The sequence below is a fragment of the Halichoerus grypus genome, chromosome 4 (genome assembly GCF_964656455.1).
Source record: "Halichoerus grypus chromosome 4, mHalGry1.hap1.1, whole genome shotgun sequence".
In the NCBI taxonomy this organism is placed as follows: domain Eukaryota; kingdom Metazoa; phylum Chordata; class Mammalia; order Carnivora; family Phocidae; genus Halichoerus; species Halichoerus grypus.
The window spans coordinates 29,343,921-29,350,770 of NC_135715.1; positions in this window are offsets into that span (position 1 = coordinate 29,343,921).

Sequence of the window (6,850 nt, forward strand, 5' to 3'; positions counted from 1 at the left end):
GACACTCTATGGGTGGGAGCCCTAGTAAATGGCATCATTTTGGGTTGTGACTCAGAGGTGTTCTTTCTTAAGAGTAAGGGTGGGTCAGAAGTAAATGAGCTCCCACATGGGCTGAAACTCAACTTCAAATCATGTGCCAGCAGCATGTGCACAGAACATCAGTGGCTTTCCCCCCACACCCACCCCAGGGAAAGTTTTGCTGAAACCCTAGCAAATAATTCCTGCTCATCACTCTTGGTCAAAGGTTTTTTGCTCCCCAGTCCCTACCTGTGTTTTCCTGCTTGCCAGCCTCAACCCATCCTCTCCCCAGCAGGATGCTTCCTGCTCACCAAACTTGGCCGGCGGTTGTGGACCATCTATGGCCCAGGATGACCCAGTGAACTTCTCTGCTACCCGGTGGGCCACAGTCACACCCTGCACCTTGGGGAGGAGCCCTCCTTTCTAAATGTTGACCTATGTTTGGTGCTATCTCTCAGCCCTAGGGTATTCTTTAGAGTTCTCTTAGTAGTTGTTGAAGGCAGCCTTGAAAATGGCTCTAAATCACCCCCACCTCCTGTCCATACCCTTGTGCAATCTCTTCCCCTGGAGTGTGAGCTGGACCTAGTGTCTTGCTTTAATAAATAGAATATGGAATAAGTGATGAGATGTCACTTGCAAGATTAGCTTACAAAAAGACAGTGAATTTCATATTGAACACTCTCATTCTCTGGCTCGCTTGCTCCGAGGAAAGTCAGGTGCCAGGCTGTGAGCTATGCTATGGAGGAGCCCACATGGCAAGAAACTGATGTGTCTGACCATTGAGGACCTGTGGCCTGCCAACAGCCACATGAATGGACTTGGAAGTGGGTGGGGGGGTGCTGCCTGAGTGAGCTGGAAGTGCATCTTCCTCCGGTCAAATCTTGAGATGACTATTGTCTCAGGCAACCCCTCATTGTGGCCTGGTGGCAGACTTGGAGCCAGTAATGGACCATCCCCCAGTTCGCCTCTACTGTATCCTTCCAGCCTGCCTGGTATATGGCACCTAGCATCTTGAGCTTTCTTCCCAAACTCCATTTTCACATCAGCCGGCCACTGTCTGGCTGTCCAGTGGAATTAATTTTCCACCCTGCTCCCCACCCGGCAATTCTCTTTACTTTCTCAATAGGAAAAACCTGCTCTCGAGAAAGGATCATAAGTATCTTAGTTCCTGAATGTAGAATTCTAGACATCAGAAAGCCAGAGGAAAATGTATGCTTCTGGGCGGCAGTGAGGAGAAGTGGTAAATCTTCTCAGAAGTCCTGAAATTATCATACCATATTATCAAGTCCATCACAGGCCACACTGCCCAAGGGTAAATCCTTTCCCATTGCACAACCAAAAGATTTTTCTTTTCTCACGTAAGCTATGGAAGATCATCAAAAACTGATGTTGCAATTTACACTGGAAATTAACTTATTGATTTGTTCATTTATTTGGCATCAATCCTCCCCACTGTATCAGAGTGGGAAATGAGAGGGGGAAAAGAAAACAGCAGTTTCAATCCTGATACGTTTAGAGATAGATTTATGTCATTTTATATTTTAACCATTCACATTCTTCTATCCAATGATATTATAAACTATTTTCTGAAAGGAAGTTTACTTTAAAATAGAAATATTGTAATTGTAAAATGGTACACTGCTATGGAAAAGAGTATAGCGGTTCCTTAAAACACTAAAACTACCGTAGTATCAAGTAATCCCACCTCTGGGTGTATGTCCAAAAGAATTAAAAGCAGGTACTCAAAGAGATGTTTGCACACTCGTGTTGGAGCTGCTATAACAAAAATACCATAGACTAGGTAGCTTTTAAACAATAGATATTTATTTCTCACAGTTCTTGGAGGCTGTGAAGTTTAAGATCAAAGTTTACAGATTCAGTGTCTGGTAAGAACTCACTTCCTGATTCATAGACCACCGTCCTATTGTGTCCTCACTTGGTAGAAGGGGCAAGGGAGCTCTCTGGAATCTTTTATAAGGACACTAATCCCATCCATGAGGATTCTACCTCCCAAAGGCCCCACCTACAAATACCATCACGTTGGGGATTCGGTTTCAACATGTAAATTTTAGAGGCACACAAACATCCAGTCTATAACATATATTCATTCTAACACTATTCACAATAGCCAAGAGGTGGAAGCATCCCAAATAGCCATAGACAGATGAATGGATACACAAAACGTAGTATACACACAGACAGAATATACGAAATATTATTCAGCCATAAAAAGGAGGAAGTCCTGTCACGTTCTAAAATATGAATGAACCCTGAGGACAGGATGTTGAGTGAAATAAGCCAGTCACAAAAAAGACAAACACTGATGGCTCCACTTACAGAAGCTATCTCAAGTAGCCGAATTCATAGAAACAAAGTAGAACGATGATTGCCAGGGCCCACAGGGAGAGGCAAAAGGGGAATTGTTATTTCAAGAGTACAGAGTTTCAGCTTTGCAAGATGAGAAAGTCATGGAGGTCTCTTACACAACAATATGGATATACTTAACACTACTGAACACAATAAAACAAGTAAACAAAAACAATGTAGATATTCAAAAGATGAACCACTCATCTGGGTTCCCCATTACTATGCCTGTCTGCTACTTGGTACCCAGTACCTCTGCAGTGGTCCCTCAAATGTCAGCCTCACAAGCCCCGGCTGCCCGTGGAGGAAGCGTGTCTCCTGTGCATCTCCTGTAAGATTATGTGACCAATTTCATTTGGATAATCCATAGTTGATGAAGCCATTTCAGAATCCACAGGTAGCAACAAATGTTCTTCCTAGAAGGCCTGAAAGAGAAGAGGCACTTTCCTGTATTTTCATCTCTAAGAGGCATCCCTAGAAACAATCCGACAAAAACTGGGCACAGCTTTGAAAGCCCCTGATGATCCCTCACCTTGATAAAAGGACACCATGACTCTGAGCTATTTGTTTTAGATGAAGCTGGAAATCAAAGTACTTGTATAATGTAAAGTAGAGAAACTTTCAGGAATATCACTGTTTCCCTTGACATTTTGGTTCAAGTAGATCTATCTTCCTAAAACTGGGTCTTAAAAATAGGAAACTTTTAAAAGATGTCAGGAGATTTTGACTAAAAAGACTCCGTTAAAATCCAAAGCTTAACTATTGGCAGAAATGACATAAAAATAACTCACTGATGGGGCACCTGGGTGGCTCAGTCGGTTAAGCGTCTGCTTTCGGCTCAAGTAATGATCCCAGGATCCTGGGATCAAGCTCCATGTCAGGCTCCCTGCTCAGTGGGGAGCCTTCTTCTCCCTTTCCCCCTGCCCCTCTCCCCCATGTTCGCTCTCTCTCTCTCAAATAAATAAACAAAATCTTTAAAAAAAAAAAATCACTGATAAAACACAATCGTTTGGAGAAAAAAAAAGAAACTTGCTGTGACAATTCTCCATTTCTTTTTATTTATTTTTCAATTCTCCCTTTCTGTGCCTTCTAGCACATTCTACGTTGTACTGCAACGAATTTTCCCTTTCTTTAAAGAAGTAGCAACTCCCCTTGATTCAACAGCAGATTGTTACATCTCCAAGTTTCTCTTTCTCCTCTATTTCTAATTTCCTATGACTATTTCACATCCTTTCAGACATTCGATTAGGGTATTAAAAGAGTGGCAATAAGAAAGATGAAAATTAAAGGAAATAGTTAGAGGTAAAGATGACCCATAAATTCATCATAAATCATTTCCCATATGAAATAACAGCCCCCGAAAGGAGTGCCTTACACATGATAGAATTGTTCTAATAAAAAGTACTGCTAGTGTTTGGTCCATGATTGAATGGCCTGAGAGTAATTTACATAAATGTCAAGGGTGTGCTGACAGAGCAAGAAAGCACAGGTCGGACTGCCTGCTTAGATTGGAATTCCTAACACATTTTCAGAGTTGTGCCAAAGAGCGCTTGTGACAGGTTGAAGGAGTTTGCAGACCAAGTTACACTCATTTTTTTTTCTTTTGTCGATGCCGGTATTAAAAAATATATCAAAGGAGGAAATACAAAACTTACTTAAGCTGTAAGCAGGAAAGCAAATTCTTTAATTAAATCTTTAATTAAAGTAGACCATGGCATGAAGTAGCTGAATTATGCTGCTTTCCTCAGACAGAAAAAAAGGAAGTGTGACCTTCCTGTTTCTCATGTTTTCTATAAGCAGAAAAGAACTAATTAGGTCTTATTTCTAATTACTCTAAGTCTATCAAATTTTCATGACTATGGGGGCATGGACTAGAACTAGGCACTGTAGAGGAACCATCGATAAAGTTTCAAGTCTTAGATTCTTTCTTTTATAAGCACACTTCTAATTTATGAATTATGTTTCAGTTACAGAAGCTGATAATATATATAAAACAGGTTGATAAAGCAGAAAGAAAGTCTTAATAAAAATTTTGATAGGAACAGTGACCAAATCCAAACTATTCAAATTTTGCTGCTTTCAAAGAGTAAATGCATTTTCAAAAAGCCCCATTAAGTATGGGTCCCAGAGTTGTACACATTTGTCAAAACTCTTCAAACTGTGCACTTAAGCCCTGTGCATTTAACTACACCTAAAGTATACCTTAATTTAAAAAGTATCCTTAACCCTAAAGCCCCAAGAGCTATGGTCACGTAAAATTAGAGAAAAATCCAAGAGATAGAAATGCTCAGGCTGTTTGCCATTGATTGGTGCAGTCACTTTAAATCTCCTTTATGCCCTTACTTCAACCATTATTTGATCATTGGATCTGTTCCTAAGGGAACGTGTGGAGAAGCACACACCTTGTCCCTCAGCATTCATGATTTACAGAATGCAAGGTAGATTTCGAAGGGTACATTCATATCAAGGGGATTACATGAAAGTATTCACTTTTTTTGTGGCTAAAAGGGCTTTTCTTTGTTCTCTTACCAGGGGAAAAGGTTTGCTTTGGGCAAGCTCCCCATGGCAAACCTCTTTGAGGAGTGAATTCTGAAGTGCATTCAACCATGTCTTCATGACCTTGTAGTTCAAGCATTTAAAGGGGATAGTGGGACATTGTCCTTCCCCACTTTCTGTGTTTGATGGGTGATTTTAGCCAATCTGGGATTTTGATATACTTCCTAGGACACTTGAAAAAGTATCTTCGTAAAAGCAACTTTGTAAAAGATTCCACGTTTACTAATTAAACAACAAGGACAGAAATCCTTCATAAATGCTAAATTCAAAATCAATTCAAACTGAAAAATTTTCAGGAAAGGATTCTTAAAATCGATACAATTTTTTGCTCATATTTACAAATTAAATCTATACTGTGCTTTACTGGTAAACTAACAAATAGTTTATCAATAAGAGATTTTAAGTCACAAGGTGAAAAAAAATTCCTATCTGTAGTAGTATGGCCCAAGGCATGAGTAGAGAAAGTAAAAAGAAGAAGGAAATACAAAAAGCACGGGACCTCACTTTGCTGCTCGTCAGGCTGCTCTTCCAAGGTCACTTTGTCCGTCAGACATCAGACTGGCATATGAGAGGAAGAAGTAACTGGAGACATCACCTAATCCTTTCCCTCCATTTTACAAAAGGAGAAACTGAGACTCAATTTCTGTGATTTGATTAAGGTCCTTCATGAGGATCAAATAATAAAACTTTTACAAGGTGCATCTTTATATTTTCACTCAACTCAAGATTAAACTTCAGTTGAGTATTACTGATGTCTAAAAAACACTGCTTTATCCAAATAAGAAAAAAACCTCTTTAGACTCAATGCAATTAAATTAATCAAAAGCACGGTCTGTGTAACCAGATAGTCTTGGGTTCGAATCCTAGTTCCACAACTAACCAGCCATGTGACTTGAGTGAATTTCTGAGACTCTGTTTCATTTCCCATAAAATCAAGAAAAACATCCATCTCAAAGACTGCTGGCGGGGAGGGTGGTAAGTGAGATCCTATGAAAATGAGGTGCCTAGTACAGGTAGTAGGACCCATACATAATAGGTAGCCAATATTGTGTTTTAAATTCCAGATAAGGAATGTGTATGTTTACTTTAAAATTTTTGGCTCTGCTCCTGACCTTATGACTAAAGTACCAAAACGTAATTGAATAACTTAAAATGTAATTATCAGACCTGTAAAAATTATTTCTTGAGCTCAACGGTGGCAGGTATTGTGATGGTACAGAAAGAACCTGTCATTCTGTTCCTGTCCTGAAAAAGGAATCAGTTCACATGAAACCAGTAGTGACCCATAAAAGTCTCAATGTAATCAAGTGCTCAGTTGTGTTTAACAGTCTTAAAAGAAAAGAGAGAGATCCCAGTGCGGCTCAGAACACCAACATACCTCGTTTTACTGCATTTCCCTTTATCGCCCTTCCCAGGTGCTACGGTTTTTTACAGATTGAAGGTTCGTGACAACCCTGCACCAAGCCAGTCTATTGACGCCATTTTTCAAACCGTGTTTGCTGACTTCCTGTCTCTCTGTCACATTTTGGCCATTCTCACAATATTTCAAACTTTTTCATTATTATTACATTTGCATTGCTGCAATCACATGATAAAATTTTATCAGGTGAAGAGTTGCTTCTCAGAGATGAGCCAAGAAAGTGGTTTCTTGAGAAGGAGACAACTCCTGGTGAAGATGCTGTGAAGATTGTTGAAATGACAACAAAGGATTTAGAATATTACATGAACTTAGTTGACAAAGCAGCAACAGGATTTGAGAGGACTGACTCCAATTTTGAAAGAAGTTCTACTGTGGGTAAAATGTTATCAAACAGCATCACATGCTGTTGAAAAATCGCTCGTGAAAGGAAGAGCCAAGTGATGTGACAAAATTCACTGTTATCTTATTTTAAAAAATTGCCTCGGCTGCCCC